This window comes from Hypanus sabinus, assembly GCF_030144855.1.
Source record: "Hypanus sabinus isolate sHypSab1 chromosome 1 unlocalized genomic scaffold, sHypSab1.hap1 SUPER_1_unloc_9, whole genome shotgun sequence".
NCBI lineage: Eukaryota > Metazoa > Chordata > Chondrichthyes > Myliobatiformes > Dasyatidae > Hypanus > Hypanus sabinus.
In genome coordinates, this window is record NW_026778916.1 from 102491 (window position 1) to 115834 (window position 13344).

Consider the following 13344-nt stretch of genomic DNA (forward strand, 5'->3'; position numbering starts at 1 on the left):
GTGTGCCTCAGGGATCTGTTCTGGGACCCTGACTGTTCATGATTTTTATTACTGACCTGGATGAGGAAGTGGAGGGAAGGGTTAGCAAGTTTTCTGATGACATAAAGGTTGGAGGTGTTGTGGATAGTGTGCACGGCTGTCGGACGTTACAGCGGGACATTGATAGGATGCAGAACTGGGCTGAGAAGTGGTAAATGGAGTTCAACCCAGATAAGTGTGAAGTGGTTCATTTTGGTAGGTCAAATATGATGTGGAGGATCAGAGGGATCTTGGGGTCCGAGTCCATTGGGCGCTCAAAGAGTGCAGAGGAGATTTACAAGGATGTTACCTGGATTGGGGAGCATGCCTTATGAGAATAGGTTGAGTGAACTTGGCCTTTTCTCCTTGGAGTGATGGAGGATGAGAGGTGACCTGATAGAGGTGTACAAGATGACAAGAGGCATTGATCGTGTGGATAGTCAGAGGCTTTTCCCAGAGCTGAAATAGTTGCCACAAAAGGACACGGGTGTAAGGTGCTGGGGAGTAGGTATAGAGGAGATGTCAGGGGTAAGTTTTTTACTCAGAGAGCTGTGAGTGCGTGGAATGGGCTGTCGGTGACGGTGGTGGAGGCGGATACAATAGGGTCTTTAAGAGACTTTTGGATAGGTACATGGAGCTCTGTAAAGTAGAGGGCTACAGGTAAGCCTAGTAAGGTTGGGATATGTTCAGTATAACTTTGTGGGCCGAAGGGCCTGTATTGTGCTGTAGGTTTTCTATGTTTCTTGCCTCTCTTTTTCTCTTTATACATACATCGGAAAAAGCAAATGGAATCTTCTTTTATACTATTGGCTATTTTACATTTATGTTTCATGATCTCTCTCCTAGTAGCTTTTTTGGTTGCCTTCTGATGGTTTTTAAAAACTTCCCTGGGCTTAGATTCTTTTTCTTTTTGTATAATAAAATTATCACATTTCAACATTATCATTTAATTTAACTTACATGAATATAGGGTAATGAGATTCCAAGTGTGATTCAAATATAATGTATTTGATAATATTTTATCCATTTTTGACATAGTCTATATCTTCTTGTACTCTGTGTTCTTCTATGTAGAAATTAATAAAAATATTGAAAAATAAATGAAAGTTTTCCAATCTTCTAACCGCCCACTAACCGTTGCTATATTATATCGCTTCTCATTTACTTTGACGCTGTCTTTGACTTCCCTTAGCAACATGGTCACCTCATCCTCCATTTAGAATAGTTTTTCATCTTTGGGAAGTATCTATATTGCACCTTCTGAATTGCCCCCAGAAACTCCAGCCATCGCTGTTCTACCATCATCCCTGATAGTATCCCCTTCCAATCAACTTTGGCCAGCTCACCACTCATGCCTCTTTAATTATCGTTAAATCTGTTTAAATTACTCTCACTGCAGCCTGCAGCATGCAATTGCCCTTTCAGCAATGTACTTTTAAATCAACTTCATTATCCACAGATTTCCTGATCTACTTGCTGGACCAAGCAGGAACAGCTTTAAGTGGATGAAGGTTCATCACCGTGGCCTGAAGCATGACAGGAGAGTGGGGGGGTGGGGGGCAGCAGGGGGAACTGCAAGCCAGGTGAAATACCTGCTAAACCCACCATCTTGATAGCAAGTGTGCAGTTGACCTGAGGGCGAGATTGCTGTACTGAGAGGTTGTTGTGTTTAAACAAAAGGTGGCTTACTGCCAGCACGCCAGATACAGCGCTCAGACCTGAAAGTGTCCCGACTTACCAAATGGACTAGGCTGGTAATTTGGGAAAGACAAAAGCAGGAGTTGAGTGCTTCATGATAAACTCTCGGCGCAGCTCCGATTTGGCAGTTTTGTTGAACTTATATTTTCCTGGCCTTGAACACCTAACGGTCAAATGCCGTCCATTCCATTTACCGAGGGTGTCCTCATCCAGAATCCTGACCGGAGGTTACATCCCATCAGCAGCTGACTATATCAAGAGTTTGAGATACTGCATGATGCTGTATCTCACGAAACAAGAAACAATCCATCCCAATGTATTTCAAACCATAGTGGGGTCTTCAAACAGGCTTGTTTGAAGGAAACCCTCCCCAATTACCATCAGCATATAGCCTGTAGCATCAGAGATCCTAACACAGTAGACCAGTGCTATACTACAATAAGGAATGCCGACCGTTCCATACCTAGACCGCATTTCAGTAAATCAGATCTCTTGGCTGTCCTTCTCCTATCTGCATACGGATAGAAGCTAGGGAACAAAGCCCCAGAGATTAAGACAACAAAGCAGTGGTTGTGGGAGGCAGAGGAGCGGCTACAGGATTGTTCCGAGTGAGTGGGTTGGGTTGGGTTGCACTCAAGGATTCATCTGTGGATGTGAATGAACACATCATGGTTGTAACAGAGTTTATAAAACAGTTGTAGACGAGTGTATCCCCACAAAATCATTCAGCGTCTTCCCCGACAAGAAGCCCTGGGTAAATCATAGATCTGCCATCTGCTGAGGGCCTGATCTGACACATTCGTCTGGTGACCAAGAACGCTACAAGAGGTCCAGGTATGATCTCTGCAAAGCCGTCTCACGGGCAAAGTGACACTTCCGCACTACTCTTGAACAATGAAAGATGCTCGACCGTTGTGGCAGGTCGATCACCCCTTACAAAGTCCAATCAAGTGACATAGCCGATGACAGATGCCTTCTATGCCAGCTTTGCTCATCGTGGAGGAGCCATCACGACCTCCGACAGACCCTGTGATTTCAGTCTCTGAGGCCCACATGTGAACAACATTCAGGAGGTTGAACCCATGAAAAGCATGGAGCCTCCTTCAAGCAGGCTTCAATTATACCGGTGCCTAAGAACGGGGTGACCTGCCTGAACGACCATCATCTCGGAGCACTTGCATCCACAGTGACGGAGGGTTTTGAGAGGTTGGTGATGGAACATCTGTCGTTGATCTGAATGATCATGTGGTTAACTGGATCAGCAAATTTTCAAATGACACCAAGACTGGGCACAAAGTGGACAGCGAGGAGGGATGTCATGGCTTGCAGTGGTGTCTGGACCAGCTGTAAAAATGGGCTGGAAAATGGCAGATGGAGTTTAATGCAGACAAGTGTGAGGTGTAGCAGTTTAGTAGACAAACTAGGATAGGTCTTACAGAGTGAACGGTAGGACAGTAAGGAATGCCATAGAACAAAGGGATCTGGGAATACAGGTCCATAATTTGTTGGAAATGGTGTCACAGGTAGATAGGGTCATAAGGACATCGGCCTTCATAAATCAGTATTGAGTACAGGAGATGGGATGTTATGTTGAAATTGTATAAAACTTTGGTGAGGCCAAATTTGGAGTTTTTTGTGCAGTTTGGTCACCTACCTACAGATAAAATGTAAATAAGATTAAAATAGTACAGAGAAAATTTATGAGTATGTTGCCAGGGCTGGAGGACCTGAGTTACCAGGAAAGTTTGAAAGTCCTTCTGAAGGGTCTCAGCCCAAACCCTCCACTGTGCTCTTTTCCATCGATGCTGCCTGACCTGCTGAGTTCCTCCACTGTGCTCTTTTCCATCGATGCTGCCTGACCTGCTGAGTTCCTCCACTGCACTCTTTTCCATCGATGCTGCCTGACCTGCTGAGTTTCTCCTCCACTGCACTCTTTTCCATCGATGCTGCCTGGCCTGCTGAGTTCCTCCTCCACTGCACTCTTTTCCATCGATGCTGCCTGGCCTGCTGAGTTTCTCCTCCACTGTGCTCTTTTCCATCGATGCTGCCTGGCCTGCTGAGTTCCTCCACTGCACTCTTTTCCATCGATGCTGCCTGACCTGCTGAGTTTCTCCTCCACTGTGCTCTTTTCCATCGATGCTGCCTGGCCTGCTGAGTTTCTCCTCCACTGTGCTCTTTTCCATCGATGCTGCCTGGCCTGCTGAGTTCCTCCACTGTGCTCTTTTCCATCGATGCTGCCTGACCTGCTGAGTTCCTCCTCCACTGTGCTCTTTTCCATCGATGCTGCCTGGCCTGCTGAGTTTCTCCTCCACTGTGCTCTTTTCCATCGATGCTGCCTGACCTGCTGAGTTCCTCCACTGCACTCTTTTCCATCGATGCTGCCTGGCCTGCTGAGTTCCTCCACTGCACTCTTTTCCATCGATGCTGCCTGGCCTGCTGAGTTCCTCCAGCATTTGTGTGTGTTGCCTGAACGTCTGGCAGAGTAGACCAAGCAGTTGATTACTGACCTGGAGGTGGAAACCAGAGGTCCTTGAGCCAGTCCTCATTGATGATCAGAGCTGGAGAGGGTCAGCAACTTTAAATTCCTCGGTGATATTATTTTGGAGGAGCTGTCCGGGGTCCTACACACAAGTGAAGAATGTACGGCAGCATCTCTGTTTCCTTAGGAGTTTTCAAAGTTTTATCATGACGTGTAAAATCGTGACAATCTTCAATAGATATGTAGTAGAGAGTATATCACTGCCTGGTATGGAAACAGAAGCAGTGGATACAGCCCAGTCCATCACAGGTAAAGCACTTCCCAGCAACAAAAAGATCTGCATGAAATGTTGCTGCTGCAGAAGAACAGCATCCATCGTCAGTGACTACCACCACCCAGGCCATGCTGCCTTCTTGCTGCTGCAGAAGAACAGCATCCATCTTCAGTGACTACCACCACCCAGGCCATGCTGCCTTCTTGCTTCTGCCATACAAGAACCTCAAGGCGCACACATCTGGTTCAGGATCAGTTATTACCCCTCAATTTCACTGAACTTCTCTTGCCAGATCAATGAAATGTTTCCGCAACTAAGTGACTGGCTTTCATGGACTCTTCACCTTATGTTCTCTATCTTTATTTCTCATTTGTTTATTATTCCTTTCTTTTGTATCTGCACAGTTCATTGTCTTCTGCACACTGGTCGAACGGCCAAGTTGGTGCAGTCTTTCACTGATCCTGTGATGGCTGTTACTGTGTTCTGAATGTACTGAGTATATCTCAGGGCTGTATGTGGTAACATATATGTACTTTTCTAACACATTTACTTTGAACTTTGAACTTTATTGGCACATTTGACCTTATCTTCTCTCTCTGAAACTTCAGAGTGAATTCTATTATATTGTGATCACTGTCTCCTATGGCTTCCTTTACCTTAAGCTCACCAATCAAATCTGGTTCATTAGACAACACCCAGTCCAGATTTGCCTAGTGCGAAGATGGCTGAGGGGTGACTTTATAGTGGGAGGGCTGTAGATAAGGTGACTAGTCACAGTCGTTGCTCTGAGGTTGTAGGGTATACCTAGTATTTGGAGACTTACCATCATCACGTTTGGAATTTGAGGCCTGATGTCCTGGAATCGAGGCCTGACGGTTGAATCAGGTCCATTAGCCAGGGCCCTGGCTCTGCAAGACCGAAGGATGCAGACTGTCTTGAGGTTAATGACTGTGTACAGTGATGGGTGAGAGTGAGGAAGGAAGCTTGTTTTGCTGTTGTTGCTTTGAATTCTCAGTTTGTTGTGGTCGGGGTTGTTCTGCCGAGCGTTGTGGACATGCTACAGTTGAAGTCAAAAGTTTACATACACTTAGGTTGAAGTCATTAAAACTCATTGTTTAACCACTCCACAGCTTTCATATTAGCAAAGTATAGTGTTGGCAAGACGTGATCTACCTTGTGCATGACACGAGTAATTTTTCCAACAATTGTTTACAGACAGATTATTTCACTTTTAATTGACTATATCACAATTCCAGTGGGTCAGAAGTTTACAAACAAAATCAAAATAAATCAGCCAAGACCTCAGAAAAAGAAATCATTGACCTCCACAAGTCTGGTTCACTCTTGGGAGCAATTTCCAAACGCCTGACGGTACCACGTTCATCTGTGCAAACAATAGTTCGCGAGTATAAACACCATGGGGCCACACAGGCGTCATACCGCTCAGGAAGGAGAAGCATTCTGTCTCCTAGAGATGAACGTACTTTGGAGTGAGAAGTGCAAATCAATCCCAGAACAACAGCAAAGGACCTTGTGAAGACGCTGGAGGAAACAGGTAGACAAGTATCTATCTCCACTGTAAAACGCGTCCTGTATCAACGTAATGACCATCGTTATGTTTGGAGGAATGAGGGTGAGGCTCGAAACCGAAGAACACCGTCCCAGCCGTGAAGCATGGGGGTGGCAGCATCATGTTGTGGGGGTGCTTTGCTGCAGGAGGGAATGGTGCACTTCACAAAATAGATGGCATCATGAGGAAGGGAAATTTTGTGGATATATTGAAGCAGCTTCTCAAGACATCAGCCAGGAAGTTAAAGCTCAGTCGCAAATGGGTCTTCCAAATGGACAGTGACCCCAAGCGTACCTCCAAAGTTGAGACAAAATTGCTTCAGGAGAACAAGGTCAAGGTATTGGAGTGGCCATCACAAAACGCTGACCTCAATCCGATAGAAAATTTGTGGGCAGAACTGAAAAAGCATGTGCGAGCAAGGAGGCCTCCAAACCTGACTCAGTTACACCAGTTCTGTCTGGAGGAATGGAACAAAATTCCAACAACTTACTGTGAGAAGCTTGTGGAAGGCTGGCCAAAACGTTTCACCCAAGTTAAACAATTTAAAGGCAATGCTGCCAAATACCAACAAAGTGTATGTAAACTTCTCACCCACTGGGAATGTGGTGAAAGAAATAAAAGCTGAAATAAATCATTCTCTCTACTATTATTCTGACATTTCACATTCTTAAAATGAAGTAGTGATCCTAACTGACCCAAGACAGGGAATGTTTTCTAGGATTAAATGTCAGGAATTGTGAAAACCTGAGTTTCAATGTATTTGGCTGAGGTGTGTGTAAACTTCTCAATTCAACTGTATGTGTGTTGACACTTGTAGACTGCCCCCAGGGTGTGCTGGCTGTTCATTTCAGAGTTTATATACGTAAACAAATCTTGAATCTTGAATCTAGCTGAATGGACACACCAACACCCAGGTATGAACAGGTAGGAGATACAGCTCAGTCCGTCACATGAGAATATCTATAATCAGACCATGCTCTCTTCTCACTACTACCATTAGGCAGAAGGTTCTACGCCACTGGGATCAGGAACAGTCAGACTCCTAACTTCACTCACCTCAACACTGAACTAACTCCACACCCTATGGACTCACAATTCATGTTCTCGGTATTATTCTTCCTTTATCTGCACAGTTTGTCTTCTTTTACACATTGGTTGTTTGTCAGTCTTTGCTTATGTGTAGTTTATTGTAAAATTGTATTATGCTTTTCCTTGTAAATGCCAGCAAGAAAATGAATCTCAAGGTAGTACTGTACATGGTACTGCATGCATGCATGTACACACCGTACACGGTGATGTGTGTATACACATACACACCAAACACAGAAATGTGTGCTCACACGTACACACCATACATGGTAACGTGGACATACACATACACACTGTACACGGTACTGCATGCATGCATGTACACACCGTACACGGTGATGTGTGTATACACATACACACCAAACACAGTAACGTGTGCACACACATACACTCCGAACACAGTAATGTGTGCTCACACATACACTCCGAACACAGTAATGTGTGCTCACACATACACTCCGAACACAGTAACGTGTGCACACACATACACTCCGAACACAGTAATGTGTGCACACACATACACTCCGAACACAGTAATGTGTGCTCACACATACACTCCGAACACAGTAATGTGTGCTCACACATACACTCCGAACACAGTAATGTGTGCATACACATACACTCCGAACACAGTAATGTGTGCTCACACATACACTCCGAACACAGTAATGTGTGCTCACACATACACTCCGAACACAGTAATGTGTGCATACACATACACTCCAAACACAGTAATGTGTGCTCACACATACACTCCGAACACAGTAACGTGTGCATACACATACACTCCGAACACAGTAACGTGTGCTCACACATACACTCCGAACACAGTAATGTGTGCATACACATACACACTGTACACAGTAACGTGTGCTCACACATACACTCCGAACACAGTAACGTGTGCATACATGTGCACACCATACATGGTAACTTGTGCATGGTAACAATACTGTACACAGTAATGAGCGTAACACAGAAACACTGAAAACCTACAGCACAATACAGGCCCTTCGGCCCACAATGCTGTGCCGAACGTGTCCTTAACCTTAGAACTAGCTGGGCTTACCCATATCGCTCTATTTTTCTAAGCTCCATGTACCTATCCAAAAGTCTCCTAAAAGACCCTATTGTATCCGCCTCCACCACCGTTGCCAGCAGCCCATTCCACGCACTCACCACTCTCTACGTAAAAAACTTACCCCTGACATCTCCTCTGTACCTACTCCCCAGCACCTGAAACCTGTGTCCTCTTGTGGTAACCATTTCAGCCCTGGGGAAAAGCCTCTGACTATCCACACGATCAATGCCTCTCATCATCTTACACACCTCTATCAGGTCACCTCTCATCCTCCATCACTCCAATGAGAAAAAGCCGAATTCACTCTACCTATTCTCACAAGGCATGCTCCCCAAGCCAGGCAACATCCTTGTAAATCTTCTCTGCATCCTTTCTATGGTTTCCACATCCTTCCTGTAGTGAGATGATGAGAACTGAGCACAGTACTCCAAGTGGGGTCTGACCAGGGTCCTATATAGCTGCAAAACAAAAGAGATGGTTGTTGACTTCAGGAGTGCATTGAGAGACCACTCCCCGCTGAACATCGACGGCTCCTCGGTTGAGACCGTTAAGAGCACCAAATTTCTTGGTGTTCACCTGGCGGAGGATCTCACCTGGTTCCTCAACACCAGCTCCATAGCAAAGAAAGCCCAACAGTGTCTCTACTTTCTGTGAAGGCTGAGGAAAGTCCATCTCCCACTCCACATCCTCATCACATTCTACTGGGGTTGTATTGAGAGCATCCTGAGCAGCTACATCACTGACTGGTTCAGAAATTGCACCGTCTTGGATCGCAAGACCCTGCAGCGGATAGGGAGGTCAGCTGAGAAGATCATCGGGCTCTCTCTTCCCGCTATTACAGACATTTACACTACACGCTGCATCTGCAATACAAACAACATTATGAAGGACCCAACGCACCCCTCTCACAAACTTTTCTCCTTCCTGCCATCTGGGAAAAGGCACCGAAGCATTCGGGCTCTCACAACCAGACTATGTAACAGTTTCTTCCCCCAAGCCATTAGAGTCCTCAATACTCAAGAGTCTAGACTGACATCTACATCATTTATTATTGAAATTTGTCCTCTACTGTGCCTGTTGTCTTGTTTATTAATTATTGTACTGCCCTGAACTGTTTTGTGTGCTTTATGTAGTCCTGTGTAGGTCTACAGTCTAGTGTAGCCTTGTGCTGTCTCACATAGTCTAGTGTAGTTTTGTGTTGTTTCATGTAGCACCGGGGTCCTGGAGGAACGTTGTTTCATTTTTACTGTGTACTGTATCAGCAGGTTATGGTCAAAATGACAATAAACTTGACTTGACTTGAACATTATCTCTTGGCTCCTAAATTCAATCCCATGATTGATGGAGGCCAATGCACCGTATACCTTCTTAACCACAGAGTCAAACTGCACAGCAGCTTTGAGCGTCCTATGGACTCGGATCCCAAGATCCCTCTGATCCTCCACACTGACAAGAGTCTTACCATTCATACTATATTCTGCCATATCTGACCTATCTAAATGAACCACTTCACACTTACCTGGGTTGAACTCCATCTGCCACTTCTCAGCCCAGTTTTGCATCCTATCAATGTCCAGCTGTAACCTCTGACAGCCCTCCACACTATCCACAACACCTCCAACCTTTGTGTCATCAGCAAACTTACTAACCCATCCCTCCACTTCCTCATCCAGGTCATTTCTAAAAATCACAAAGAGAAGAGGTCCCAGAACAGATCCCCGAGGCACTCCACTGGTGACCGACCTCCATGCAGAATATGACCCGTCTGCAACCACTCTTTGCCTTCTGTGGGCAAGTCAGTTCTGGATCCACAAAGCAATGTCCCCTTGGATCCCATGCCTCCTTACTTTCTCAATAAGCCTTGCATGGGGTACCTTATCAAATGCCTTGCTGAAATCCATATACGCTACATTTACAGCTCTTCCTTCATCTACATGTTTAGTCACATCCTCAAAAAATTCAATCAGGTTCGTGAGGCACGACCTGCCCTTGACAAAGTCATGCTGACTATTCCTAATCATATTACACCTCTCCAATTGTACATAAATCCTGCCTTTCAGGATCATCCCCTGGTCTTTAATATCCTGGGCTATCTCTACTCCATTTCTTGAATATAGGAACGACATTCGCAACCCTCCAATCCTCTGAAAACTCTCCCGTCTCCGTTGATAATGCAAAGATCATCGCCAGAGGCTCAGCAATCTCCTCCCTCACCTCCCACAGTAGCCCGGGGTACATCTCATCCGATCCTGGCGACTTATCCAACTTGATGCTTTCCAAAAGCTCCAGCACATTCTCTTCCGTAATATCTACATGCTCAAGTTTTTCAATCTGCTGCAAGACATCCCTACAATCGCCAAGATCCTTTTCCATAGAGACTACTGAGAATACAGTATTCATTAAGCACCTCTGCAATTTCCTCTGGTTCCATACAACAGATCCCACTGTCACACTTGATTGGTCCAATTCTTTCACATGTGCTTACGTGTACATACCATATACGGTAACACATATATACACATACATACCGTAGTTGGTAACATGTGTGAACGCATACACACTGAACATGGTAATGTGTGCATATGTGTACACACTGTACATGGTAACGTGTCAATATATGTACAAACAATACATGGTAATGTGTGCATATGTATACACACTGTACATGGCACCGTGTGCATATGTGTACATACAGTACATGGTAATGTGAGCATATGTGTACACACTGTACGTGGTCATGTGTGCATATGTGTACATACTGTACATGGTAACGTGTCAATGTGTGTACAAACAATACATGGTAATGTGTGCATATGTGTACACACTGTACATGGCAATATGTATATATGTGTACACAATACATGTTAACATGTGCATATGTGTTCACATTGAACATGGTAATATGTGCATATGTGTACACACTGAACATGGTAATATGTGCATATGTGTACACACTGAACATGGTAACGTGTGCATATGTGTACACAGTGTATATGGTAATATGTGCATATGTGTACACACGGTACATGGCACCATGTGCATATGTGTGCACACCGTACGTGGCAATGTGTGCACACTGAACATGATAACGTTGTGCATATGTGTACACACTGAACATGGCAATATGTGCATATGTGTACACACTGGACATGTCACCATGTGCTTATGGGTACATACAGTACATGCTCATGTGTGCATTTGTGTACGCGCTGCACATGGTAACGTTTGCATATCTGTAAGCACTGTACATGGTAACATGTGCATATATGTACACACTGTACATGGTCATTTGTGGATATGTGTACACACTGTACATGGTCATTTGTGGATATGTACACACTGTACATGGTCATTTGTGGATATGTGTACACACTGTACATGGTCATTTGTGGATATATGTACACACTGTACATGGTCATTTGTGGATATGTGTACACACTGTACATGGTCATTTGTGGATATATGTACACACTGTACATGGTCATTTGTGGATATGTGTACACACTGTACATGGTCATGTGTGCATAAGTGTACATACTGTACATGGTAACGTGTCAGTATGTGTACAAACAATACATGGTAATGTGTGCATATGTGTACACACTGTACACAGCACTGTGTGCATATGTGTACATACAGTACATGGTAATGTGAGCATATGTGTACACACTGTACGTGGTCATGTGTGCATATGTGTACATACTGTACATGGTAACGTGTCAATGTGTGTACAAACAATACATGGTAATGTGTGCATATGTGTACACACTGTACATGGCAATATGTATATATGTGTACACAATACATGTTAACATGTGCATATGTGTTCACATTGAACATGGTAATATGTGCATATGTGTACACACTGAACATGGTAATATGTGCATATGTGTACACACTGAACATGGTAACGTGTGCATATGTGTACACAGTGTATATGGTAATATGTGCATATGTGTACACACGGTACATGGCACCATGTGCATATGTGTGCACACCGTACGTGGCAATGTGTGCACACTGAACATGATAACGTTGTGCATATGTGTACACACTGAACATGGCAATATGTGCATATGTGTACACACTGGACATGTCACCATGTGCTTATGGGTACATACAGTACATGCTCATGTGTGCATTTGTGTACGCGCTGCACATGGTAACGTTTGCATATCTGTAAGCACTGTACATGGTAACGTGTGCATATATGTACACTGTACATGGTAACGTGTGCATATATGCATGATTGAACATGGTAACGTGTGCATATATGTATACTGTATATGAAAATGTGTGCATATGTGTACACACTGAACATAGTAATGTGTGCATATGTGTACACATGGTACATGGTAATGTGTGCATATCTGTACACATGGTACATGGTAATGTGTGCATATGTGTACACATCGTGCATGATGTGTACATATGTGTACACACTGTACATGGTAATTTGTGCATATGTGTACCCACTGAACATGGTAATTTGTGCATATGTGTACACACTGAAAGGCAATATGTGTATATTTGTACACACTACAGAGTAACGTGTGCATATGTGTACACACTGAACATGGTAAAATGTGCATATGTGTACACACTGAACTTGATAATATGTGGACATGTGTACACACTGTACATGGTAATGTGTGCATATATGTACACACTATACATGGTAAGGTGTGCATATGTGTGCACAGTGAACATGGTAATGTGTGCATATTTGTACACACTGAACATGGTAACGTGTCAATATGAGTACACACTGAACATGTAATGTGTGCATATATTTACACACTATATGCCACTGTGTGCATATGTGTACTCACTGTTGTTGGTAATGTGTGCATATTTGTACCTACTCTACATGGTAAAGTGTGCATATTTGTACACACTGATCATTGCAATATGTACATATGTGTACACACCGTACAAGGTAATGTGTGCATATGTGGACACACTGTACATGGTAACTTGCGCATATGTGTACACACCATACATGGTAACGTCTGCATATGTGTACACACCGTACATGGTAATGTGTGCATATGTGTACACACCATACATAGTAACTTGTGCATATATGTAAACATTGTACATCGTAACATGTGCATATATCTACACACTGTATA